Consider the following 13,264-nt stretch of genomic DNA (forward strand, 5'->3'; position numbering starts at 1 on the left):
ATCCCCTGGAAAAGGGAACAGCTACCCACTCCAGTATTCTTGCCTGGAAAATTCCATGGACGGAAGAGCCTGGGAGGCTACAGTCCACGGGGTTGAGAGTCAGACACAGCTGAGCAACTTTCACGCACTCATTCATTTTTAGTATGCCTATTATTGCTTCCTAACCTTACACAGAAATAGATGTATAGACACATAAGCCATTCATTTAAAAATTACACATACTTTAGATTATTGTTTTCAGAAACAAATGTGAATATTTTGAAGACACATTTACGACTTTGTTATAGTGTATAGTCAAGTTCTTGGGTTGCCTTATTTTTAATGCCTTCCCAATTTATATCCAATAGAACTCTTCTATATATTAAAGGTAAGTTTTTATACTAGAATTACAGGTAAAATTACATCAAATGATAAATAATAAATGACATCAAAATTGGATTTAAGACACATTATTAATATGTTTCCAAATAGCATGCTGTTTGTAATCGAGCTGAAAGATGGGCATAGAACTCCTGAACACAGTGAGTGCCATTTGTTCTAAGAACTGGAAATGTCATTATTTGAAATATCTAAAGAAGACACTGTGAACAGAATGATAGAATCCCCCTGTGAAAGCCAAGATTTATATTAGCATAATAATGTTGAAAGCCTTCTCAGAAATCTCCTACCTAAGCACAATACATTTATAACAAAATGTTGATAGACTTGGGAATGGAAGTCCCTTTGGAAGACTCAGTGAGTGTCAAGTTCCAGAGAGAGCTAATGGATTACAGAATGAGTCTTGTGTCCAGCATCTTAAGCCTCTAATTTTGAAAATTTCTTATCAATCATTTTTAGACTTTAACAGTTTCATCACTGTCAAAATCAAGTCATACTTAGATTAAATGGAAAGCCAGGGCCCTCAACAGAATACAGAATTCATTCAATTCATAAATGACAAAAAGTTGATTTCAGTATGGCCTGATGGACTAAAACCTGAGAAATCAAGAGAAAGAGATGGGTAAGTATCTGTCTATTGGTGGCTTTATAACAAAAATATAAAATAGGGCATTTAAAAAAATGAAGATTCCCAGGATCTAGTCCCAAGGATACTGTTTTGCATTGGCCTCAGGAAAAATCCCTTGTTAGTACCTCTATTCCTTCATTGATCTCTTTTCTGAAACTCATTGCTACCTTTTTTGCTCAAGATTTCTGAAATCAAGATGGTTTTTCTGTATAAAGTCTCCTGAATATTAACAGTGGAAGTAAAATGATAAAACTTATGACATTTGGAAAGGAGAGTGTCATCTCACAGAGAACATAGTAGAGAGGCCTAGGAAAAGAGACGAAGGGCAAAATAGATCTTGAATCATAATATAAAGAGATATAAAGCAAAATAGGGCTTTCCTTGAGGCCCAGTTAGTAAAAAATCCGCTCGCAATGTCGTAGACCTGGATTCAATCCCTGAGTTGGGACAATCCCCTGGAGAAGGGAAAGGCTACCCACTCCAGTGTTCTGGCCTGGAGAACTCCATGGACTGTATAGTCCATGTGGTTGCAAAGAGTAGGACATGACTGAATGATCTTCACTTCACTTAAAGAGAAATAAATTCAGAAGGTGTTAAAAAGTACTAAGCTTTTATACTCCCCATATGTAGATACTACACACTCCCCATATGTAGATACTAACAGGGAAAAAACAAAAGGAGGCAAACTCTATCCATTTACCTATTCTAATGGGTCTGCCAGTGTTTGCTGGGAGAAGCAGTTAGAGAGCGGAGGGATCAGTGATATGCGTTCTGCTTCTTCCACTGGACCTCATTGGCCTAAGCTTATTCATATTTCTTCATCAATTTAAAAACAAGTTGTGGCAAGGGTATAAAAAAATGCAATATATATACTCCACAGCCCAGGTCTAAGAATGCTTTAAATCTGCTATGCATCATTCAGAATTCGTTGTCTTTGAAATAATCAATAACATTTAATTTCAAGTGAACTTAAATGTCTTAAAATTATATATCACTTTGTAGTTTGTTATATAACACATGCATGGCATGTGTAGCAATAAACATAAAAACACATACACACACATGCAACATAGATATGAGTAAGCAAAAAAACCCAGGTTTTCTAGGAGACTCCTATTTGGCTAATTAACCATTGAATTAGACAAACTATCATACAGTTATGAAATAAATAGGGGAAGTATTTAACAACCAGTGGGCACTGCCCAAAAAGAATAAATGTTCATCATCACTTTGAATTCAAATATTAATTGGCTGCATGTTACTGCAAAGTTGTAAAGACAATTTTCTGGAGAAATTTGAGGAAGCTTTAAGGAGAAGAGAAGCACAGTGCCAAATTGAAGTAATAACAGAGTACTATTTGCAAACACATAAATTTACTGAAGAGTAATGTCTATTTCATGGAGAAGGCAATGGCAAGCCACTCCAGTACTCTTGCCTAGAAAATCCCATGGACGGAGGAGCCTGGTAGGCTGCAGTCCATGGGGTCGCTACAAGTCAGACATGACTGAGCGACTTCACTTTCACTTTTCACTTTCACACATTGGAGAAGGAAATGGCAACCCACTCCAGTGTTCTTGCCTGGAGAGTCCCAGGGACGGGGGAGCCTGGTGGGCTGCCGTCTGTGGGGTCACACAGAGTCGGACACAACTGAAGTGACTTAGCAGCAGCAATGTCTATTTCAGGAACACATTTTTGGTGGATATTCTCATATTAATATGTTTTGTGCAAGTGGTCATGGATGGTGATAAATCAAAGCTAACATCTCATTGAGTCCTCACATTAAGCTCAGAGGAAGGAATGGAAAAATCCTATGGAGGGAGAATGCTAATGGATCATGCTTTGCATTTCAATAGAAAGGAAGTAAAAAAAGAGAAAGGAAAGTGTGGGAGTTATACTTCCAGCTTCTCCATATGCCATCACTGATCTCCCAGGAGGAAAAGGGATGATTTTAAGGGCTTCCCAGGTGGCACCATTATATCTACTACCGTGGGCAAGAATCCCTTAGAAGAAATGTAGTAGCTGTCATAGTTAAAAAAAAAAAAAAGAGTTCAAAATGCAGTACTTGTGTGCAATCTCATAAACAACAGAATGATCTCTGTTCCTTTCAAGGGCAAACCGCTCAATATCATAGGAATCCAAAGTCTATCCCCGAATCAGTAATGCTAAAGAAACTGAATTTGAATGGTTCTATGAGGACTGAAAACACCTTCTAGAACCAACACCAAAATTAGATGCTCTTTTCATCATGTGAGCTTCCCTGGTGGCTCAGATGGATAAAGCGTCTGCCTCCAATGCAGGAGACCTGGGTTCAATCCCTGGGTCGGGAAGATCCCCTGGAGAAGGAAATGGCAACCCACTCTAGTATTCTTGCCTGGAGAATCCCATGGACGGAGAAGCCTGGTAGAGATGGAGTAGACTGGTAGGCTATAGCTCATGGGGTTGCAAAGAGTCAGACACAACTAAGCAACTTCACTTTTCATCATCAGTTCAGTTCAGTTCAGTCACTCAGTTGTGTCTGACTCTTCGCGACCCCATGAATCACAGCACGCCAGGCCTCTCTGTCCATCACCAACTCCCGGAGTTCACTCAAACTCATGTCCATCAAGTCGGTGATGCCACCCAGCCATCTCATTCTCTATCGTCCCTGTCTCCTCCTGCCCCCAATCCCTCTCAGCATCAGAGTCTTTTCCAGTGAGTCAACTCGTCGCATGCGGTGGCCAAAGTATTCATAGGTTACTGGAATTCAAAAGTAGGAAGTCAAGAGATACCTGGAGTAACAGGCAAGTTTCAACTTGGAGTACAAAAAGGCAGGGCAAAGGCTAAGGGAGTATTGCCAAGATAACGCACTGGTCATGGCAAACACCCTCTTCCAACAACACAAGAGAAGACTCTATATATGGACATCACCAGATGGTCAATACCAAAATCAGATTGATTATCTTTGCAGTCAAAGATGGAGAAGCTCTATACAGTCAGCAAAAACAAGACTGGGAGCTGACTGTGGCTCAGATCATGAACTACTTATTATAAAATTCAGACTTAAATTGAAAAAGTAGGGAAAACCACTAGACCATTCAGGGATGAACTAAATCAAATCCCTTACAATTATACAATGAAAGTGAGAAATAGATTTAAGGAATTAGATCTGATAGAGTTCCTGAAGAACTATGGTGGGAGATTTCTAACATTATACAGGAAGTGGTGATCAAATCCATCCCCAAGAGAAGAAATGCAAAAAGTCAAAATGGTGGTCTGAGGAGACCTTACAAAGAGCTGAAAAAAAGAAGAGAAGTTAAAGGCAAAGGAGAAAAAGAAAGATATATCCATCTGAATTCAGAGTTCCAGAGAATAGCAAGGAGAGATAAGAAAACCTTCCTCAGCGATCAATGCAAAGAAACAGAGGAGTTCAATAGAATGGTAAAGACTAGAGATCTCTTCAATAAAATTAGAGATACCAAGGGAACACTTCATGCAAAGATGGGCTCAATAAAGGACAGGCATTGTATGAACTTAACAGAAGCAGAAGATATTAAGAAGAGGTGGCAAGAATACACAGAAGAACAATACAAAAATGATCTTCATGACCCAGATAACCATGACGGTGTGATCACTCACCTAGAGTCAGACTTCCTGGAGTGTGAAATCAAGTAGGCCTTAGGAAGCATCACTATGAACAAAGCTAGTGAAAGTGATGGAATTCAAGTTGAGCTATTGCAAATCCTAAAAGATGATGCACTGAATATGCCAGCAAATTTGGAAAACTCAGCAGTGGCCATAGGACTGGAAAAGGTCAGTTTTCATTTCAATCCCAAAGAAATGCAAGACAAAGAATGTTAAAACTACCACACAATTGCACTCATCTTACCCACTAGCAAAGTAATGCTCAAAATTCTCAAAGCTAGTCTTCAACAATACTTGAACTGAAAATTTCCAGATGTTTAAGCTGGATTTGGAAAAGGCAGAGGAACCAGAGATCAAACTGACACTTGCTGGATCATAGAAAAAGTAAGAGAATTAAAAACCAAAAATCTACTTTTGCTTCATTCACTATACTAACACCTTAGACTATGTGGATCACAACAAACTATGGAAAATTCTTAAAGAGATGGGAATACCAGACCACCATACCTGCCTCCTGAGAAATCTGTGTATTTAGGTCATGAAGTAACAGTTAGAACCTGACATGGAACAAAAGACTGGTTCCAAATTGGGAAAGGAGTACGTCAAGGCTGTAGAGTGTCACGCTGTTTATTTAACTTATATGCAGAGTGCGTCATGTGAAATGCCAGACTGGATAAAGTACAAGCTAGAATCAAGATTGCTGGGAGAAATATCAATAACCTCAGCTATGTAGCTGATACCACTTTTATTGCAGAAAGCCAAGCAGAACTAAAGAGCTTGAAGAAGCTGAAAAAAGAGAGTGAAAAGCTCGCTTAAACTCAACATTCAAAAAAGAAAATTATGGCATCTGGCCCCATCATTTCCTGGAAAATTGATGGGGAAACTATGGAAACAGTGACAGACTTAATTTTCTTGGGCTCCAAAATCACTGCAGATGGTGACTGCAGCCATGAAATTAAAAGACACTTGCTCTTTGGAAGAAAAGCTATGGCCAGCCTAGACAGCATATTAAAAAGCAGATACATCATTTTGCCAACAATGGTCTGTCTAGTCAAAACTATGGTTTTTCCAGTAGTCATGTATGTGAGATTTGGACCATAAAGAAAGATGAACACTGAATAATTGATGCTTTTGATGTATGGTGTTGGAAAAGACTCTTCAGAGTCCCTTGGACTGCAAGGGGATCAAACCAGCTCATCCTAAAGGAAATCTGTCCTGAATATTCATTGGAAGGACTGATGTTGAAGCTGAAACTCCCAATGCTTTGGCCACCTGATGAGAAGGGCTGGTCATCAGAAAAGTCCCTGATGCTGGGAAAAATTGAGGGAAGGAGGAAAAGGGGATGACAGAGGATGAGATGGCTGGACGGCATCACCAACTCGATGGACAGAAGTTTCAGCAAGCTCTGGGTGTTGGCGATGGTCCGGGAATCCTGGCAGGCTGCAGTCTGTGGGACTGGAAATTGTTGGACAGGACTGAGACAGTGAACTGAACTAAAACAGGTGGGACAGTGGTAAAGAATCTGCCTGCCAATGGAGGAGATGCAAGAGACATGGGTTCGATCCCTAGGTCAGGAAGATAAGGGCAATCCCCTGGTGGAGGAAATGGCAGCCACTCCAGTATTCTTGCCTGGTAAATTCCATGAACAGAGGAGCCTGTCAGACCCCAGTCTAAGGGGTTGTAAAAGTGTTGAACAGGACTGAACATCCAAACCACTGACAGTAAATACAGGAGACCAACTTAGAAAAGGAATCCATTCTCCAGGCACTTACGCTGTAGCTTCTTTTCTTTTGTGGGTGTGAATGTAAACTTGCTAGATCAGACTTTGCATTAGACATAACTGTGATGTGATGGAGTTGACTTTAATTTAGGAGAAATTGTTAGTACATCCATTTGAAAGAGTTTCGAAAGCTATTTCATTCAGTTAAATGTATTACTATTATGAATTACACTTCATCAACACTTGCCTCTTCTCATATTTCTTTATTGAGTTTAGATTAGAAAAGAATTAAGTAATGGCACATATTGACTCCTGGAAACTTCAACAAATGTTATTCTTGTTTTGTTAATGCAGAAACAAACTAAGATCACCTCTCCTATATTCCAAAAGGACTGGATTGAGCCTATGTCTCCTGCTCCTGGTTGGTTTTCAGAATGATGAAAAGTGTGCAGAGCAATAATACCACATAAATTATTCAAATAAAGATGAACTTCATATGCAAATTTTTCATTAAGAAAAAATGTCAGATTTATCATCAAAAATCCATAAGTAGTTTTAATGTGTGTAACACTGAACTCTCATTATAAAGTATTTTTATTGAACTGAGAAATTGATTACAAATAGCCACAAGGTTTCTAACTTTCAAACAGGACCTCAAAATTACAGTAATTTTAAAGAGAATTAAGTTGTAGGGACAAATGTATTTCACAGAGTGGTCACAAGGAATATGAAGTAGCTTCTTGCCTTTCCTTGTGATTTGACTGTTACTATGTTTGAGAGTGAAAAGTCTGGCTTGAAGCTCAACATTCAGAAAATGAAGATCATGGCATCTGGTCCCATCACTCTGGTCAAGGCTATGGTTTTCCCGTGGTCATGTATGGATGTGAGAGTTGGACTGTGAAGAAAGCTGATCACCGAAGAATTGATGCTTTTGAATGGTGGTGTTGGAGAAGACTCTTGAGAGTCCCTTGGACTGCAAGGAGATCCAACCAGTCCATTCTGGAGGAGATCAATCCTGGGTGTTCATTGGAAGGGCTGATGCTAAAGCTGAAACTGCAATACTTTGACCACCTCATGCGACGAGTTGACTCACTGGAAAAGAGCCTGATTCTGGGAGGGATTGGGAGTGGGAGGAGACGGGGACGACAGAGAATGAGATGGCTTAATGGCATCACTGACTCGATGGACGTGAATTTGAGTAAACTCCAGGGGTTGGTGATATACAGGGAGGTCTGGCGTGCTGTGATTCATGGGATCACAAAGAGTCGTACACAACTGAGCGACTGAACTGAACTGAACTGAATGTTTGTGAGAAAAATTAAGCATATTGTGCTGTGTTTGCTTTGTTTTTGAAATTAATCAAATGAGTAAAGTGAATGCTCCTGAAAATACACACCAGTTTATAAATTTGTAATATATTGATAGTTCAGGTGTAAAGAATCCACCTGCAATGCAGGAGACTTGAAGAAGATGTTGGTTCAATACCTGGGTCAGGAAGATCTTCTGGAGTAGGAAATGGCAACCCATTCCAGTATTCTGGAAAATCCCATGAACAGCGGAGTCTGGCAGGCTACAGTCCATGTGGTCACAAAGAGTAGGACATGACTGAGCGACTCAACAAAAACAACAACTATAAAAGTTAGTCACCATCTTTTGAAAACATTTGAAAGGCACAAAGGGAAAAATACACCTATAATCCTCACTGCCTTCAGGTCACCCATTATAATATAATATATTGTGCTAGTATAATTTCTTTGTATTGCCTTCCAATAATTAACATAAGGTACTCAGTAACATATTACACACACTGGTATGTAAAAGACAGTGTATTTAATAGTCTATATCTGTTTTAGTGGAATATTTTACAGTAACCATTTTTGCTTACTGTTAAATATTACTCAAAACTTTAAAACTCATATTATATTACTTTCTGTGGTTGACTGAATAATAGACTCCCAAATATATGCCCAACAAATGGGACATTATTTGGAAAAAAAGTCTTTACAGATATAATTTAGTTAAGAATCTTGAGATGAGATCATCATCAATTAACTGGGTGAGCCTCAAATTCAAAGACACATATCCCAGGAGAAAGAAGGAAAGACAGAGAGACACATAGGAGAGGAAGCATTGTGAAGATCAAGGCTGAGATTGGAACCATGCATCTATAAACCAAGAATTGCAGCTGCCCCAGAAGCTAGGAGAGGCATGGAACAGGTTTTCTCCGAGCCCTTGCAAGGAAGCATTCCTGCCAATGTCATGGTTTCCAGGGTTCCAGACATGTGAGAGAATAAATTTCTGTTGTTTTAAGCTACACAGTTTGAGATGATTTGTAATAGAAAATTTGTAATTTTCTGTTAATACAGAAAATATGCACCCTATGGATCTAGTAAATATCGAATAAGTATTTTTTATATCGAACAAATAATATTTGTTGTAACAATTATTTTCAAGAGGTTATGCATTAACCATACAAAATTATCCTCAGAAAACTTTATGAGCATTCCTGATGATGCCTATAAATTAGATACCTAAATACTGAATTTGAATATTTTTAAAAATTGAGATTTTAAATTGTCCCTCAAAATAATTTTACACTCTCACTAGTGGTTAAATATGGGCCTTCAAAAAGACCAAGCAGTTTTTTTTAAATAGTTTGTACAGATTAGAAATAAGAGTTGCTTTTGGAAATGAAAAGTTGACATTATGCAATTCAATATTCATAATTCCATTAATATCATGCTTTAAAAAATTTTTTCCTATTCCTATAACTTATAATATCAGCTTAAAGCTGATTATTAATGAAAGAACTTCAGTGAATGCTTGCCCTTCAGAAGATATGATTCCCACTAATGTTTCTCTTCATTAGCATTGATGATCAGAAATTACCAGTAAAATGTATGTATCTTGATTAATCTCATAAGTATGTAGAGATAATGAAGATAATAGAGAATTTAAGTGTGTTTTTCATAACTTTTCTCTAAAATTGACCTATGAGATTCCAGCAGGAAAAATTTATATTATTAGATACACAGTAATTATATAATCAAATCCATTTGAATAACTTTAAACAAGATTATCAAGAAAAAATTTAAAAATTCAGATATTTATTCCACATATTAATCAGTAGTAGTAGCAAAAATTTATGAAAGGTTTATTTCTAAATATATATTCTTTGTTGAATTCTTCATATTAATTTATATAGGCAAAATAAAATAATAAAGGTAGCTAAAAAGGAAATTTTGTTAATTTTCTGTTTTAAGATATTATTAACATGGTCCCAAAAGGAATAGCATATAAATGTTTTGGTTAGTTTTTGCTTTTAAAAGCAAAAACTAACCAAAACATTTATATGCTATTCCTTTTGGGACCATGTTAATAATAGAAGGAAATGGCAACCCACTCCAATATTCTTGCCTGGAGAATCCCATGGATGGAGGAGCCTGGTGGGCTACAGTCCATGGGGTCGCAAAGAGTCGGACACGACTGAGCGACTTCACTTCACTTCACTTCACTTCATTCAGAGCAACTAGTGAGTTCACATAAAAAATCCTGTCTCTTAAACACTTTTAAGAGTAGAAGGTATATCTAAGAATTTTCTTCTTAAGGGAAAAAGTTGTTAAGGACAATTGCTATGCTTGTAAATTCAGAAGGGATTGAAATTTTGTATATGGTGACAAAACACAATGCAATAACAATCTCAAAATCTTCTTAGTTTTGTCACTTCCATAGACAGAAAACAGAAAGTTTATCATAGGCAAGTACAGAATTATGTCATTTAAGATGGATTGTCATTTCTGAAGCCCAAATTATTTATTTTTAATAGTATTTAAAGATATGTTAAATATAAAGGTAAATTCATTAAACATATGCAAATTGATATATTGTTATTATAGTTGGTCGCACTCTAAGAAGTTTGATCTCTATTGAAATAGTTTTCTTTTTGTAGGAAAATATTTTAGCAATAATGGAAAGGAGTCACTCAAAACCAAAGTGACATGAAACCACAGAAGCATGACTGGAGGATGTATAATACCAGATATCCTGGTTGTTTAGATTTACATTTGTTACAATAGGTTGATGAGTTTTAACACCAGGACAGACATTATTTTAGAAAAGATAATATATTTTATTTGGTAAATGTATATATTCATTACTTCTATAGTTCAATGAGATTTTAAATTTTGTGTGTTTTAGTTATATATAACTCACAATTCTGCTTTTAAAAGTACCAGAAATATCCTCATTTAAAAAGAAAATTGATTAATATATGTGATCAATTAATTCATCTAACAGAAGTTAGAATTGATAAAGGTATTTATACTCATCAAAGAAATATAATATTTTTAAATGTTACAACTTAAAAAATTATTTTTAGAGCAGACAATATTCATATACAATTACTAACAGCTTGCTTTCAGTTAAAGTGGTCTTATAATGTGTCAGGCACTATTTGAAGTAATGTTTCTTTGTTATGTTATTTAATTATTGTTCAAAAGCAATCAGGTTAATAGGACTTTTATTATCCTCATTTGAAAAATAAGGAACATGATAGAATGAATGGAAAGTTATTCATTTGTTTTAGGTAATAAAACTAGAAAAATTTAGAACTAGGATTTGAACTCAAGAAGTATAACTAAAGAGCTTACATTCTTATTACATTATCTTGGTACATACTTCTAGAAAGAATTACTAAGTTGAGCAGATATTTATAAAGTACTATAAGTCATTGTGAAAACAGATTTCATGCAGTAGCTGTCCAGTTTCTGAGGAAAGTTAAGATTTATATCCTTCTTTAGTAAGATGTTGTATATATTAATTGATGATCTTTGTTTAAAATTGTATATTTAGATATATTTATATATACTTCTTCTCTCTTCTAGAGTGAAGGTTTTAGCAAATCACCCATTCAAGCATGAACAGCTGGAAACCCTGTTTAAAATATACAAAATATTTCTTTTAACTCATCAGGGAGCTTCCAAGATATCTGTCTCATAGATATTAGGTAGCAAGAACATCAAAAGAAAGAAATTGGAAAATAAGTTCAATCTCTATTTCCCCTGGAGGACTTCACTGATCTACAAAATGTCCTGAAAGACTGAGAAGACTAACAGGTCTTTCAGAGGCGTATGAAATCTAAAGTTAAATTTCAAGATTCTCTAAGAATAATATGCTTGGATGTTGTTTTGTTATTTGTTTAATAGCTAAGTCATGTTAGACTCTTTGAGACCTCATGGATTGCAGCACAATAGGCTATCTCCTGCAGTTTGCTCAAACTCATGTCCATTGAGTCCATGATGATATCCAACCATCTCATCCTCAGTCATCCCCTTCTCCTGCTTTCAATCTTTCCCAGCATTAGGGTCTTTTCCCAAGTGTCAGCTCGTCCCATCAGGTTGCCAAAATATTGTAGCTTCAGCTTAGATATCAGTCCTTCCAATGACTATTCAGAATTGATTTCCTTTAGAATTGACTGGTTTGATATGCATTCGAAGGGACTCTCAAGAGTCTTCTGCAGCACCACAGTTCAAAACTATCAATTCTAAGTCACTTAACCTTCTTTATGGTCCAACTCTCATATCTGTACACGACTACTGGAAAAACCATAGCTTTGACTATACACTCCTTTGTTGTCAAGGTTACATCTCTGCATTTTAAGAATCTGTCTAGGATTGATGTAGCCTTCCTTCCCAGCTGCAAGAATCTGTTAATTTCATTGCTGGTTTCACTGTCCACAGTGACTTTGGAGCTCAGTGTCACTGGTTCCAGCTTCTCCTCTTCCATTTGCCATAGAGTGATGGGACCAGAAGCCATGATCTTAGTTTTATGAATGTTGAGTTTTAAACCAGCTTTTTCACTCTCTGTTTTATTCCCGTCACCAAGGCTCTTTAGTTCCTCTTTGCTTTCTGCCATTAGTGCTATCATCTGCATATCTGAGATATTGATATTTCTCCTGGCAATCTAGATTCCAGCTTGTGATTCATCAAGCATTTCACATGATGTACTGTGCATAGAAGTTAAATAAACAGGGTGACAATATAAAGCCTTGACATACTCCTTTCCCAATTTTGAACCAGTCCATTTTTCCATGCCTGGTTCTAGCTGTTGCTTCTTGACTCGCATACAGATTTCTCAGGAGACAGGTAAGGTGGTCTTTATTTAGCATAGTCAATGAAGCAGAAATAGATGTTTTTCTGGAATCCTGTTGCTTTCTCTGTGATCCTAAGAATGTTGGCAATTTTCTCTGTTTCCTCTGCCTTTTCTAAATCCAGCTTATACATCTGGAAGTTCTCGGTTCATGTACTGTTGAAGGAAAACTTGAAGGATTTTGAGCATTACCTTGCTAGCATGTGAAATGAGTGCAATTGTATGGTAATTTGAATACTCTTTGGCATTGTTCTTCTTTGGATTGTAATGAAAATGACCTTTTGCAGTACTGTGGCCACTGTTGAATGTTCCAAATTCGCTGATATATTGAGTGCATACTTTCACAGCATCATCTTTTAGAGTTTTAAATAGCTCAGCTGGAATTCCATCTCAATGTTCCTGGTACCCAACTGCAAATGAAAGTAAAGCAAGCTAAGCAAATTAGAACTAGACAAGCTCACATGAAGATTGAAACCCAAATCTGAATAATGCCAATTGCTGATTAGATGGATTTGGTCTACTTTTAGCCTAACTTCCTGACTTTTAAACTTCTTGGCAGAAGCAAAGACAAAGTCAAAAATTTTGTGGAGGAAGATACCATTCCTAGAGTCTCATTATTGATTTTTCTACACAGTTAATTCCAGATTTTGATTTTAAAAAATCAGTAAGTTCATGTTGTTAACACTGCTCTGCTGCTGCTGCTGCTGCTGCTGCTAAGTCACTTCAGTCGTGTCCGACTCTGTGCGACCCAATAGACGGCAGCCCACCAG

The sequence above is a fragment of the Moschus berezovskii genome, chromosome 18 (assembly GCF_049115385.1).
Source record: "Moschus berezovskii isolate FMDL1 chromosome 18, NW_MosBer_1.0, whole genome shotgun sequence".
Taxonomy (NCBI): Eukaryota; Metazoa; Chordata; class Mammalia; order Artiodactyla; family Moschidae; genus Moschus; species Moschus berezovskii.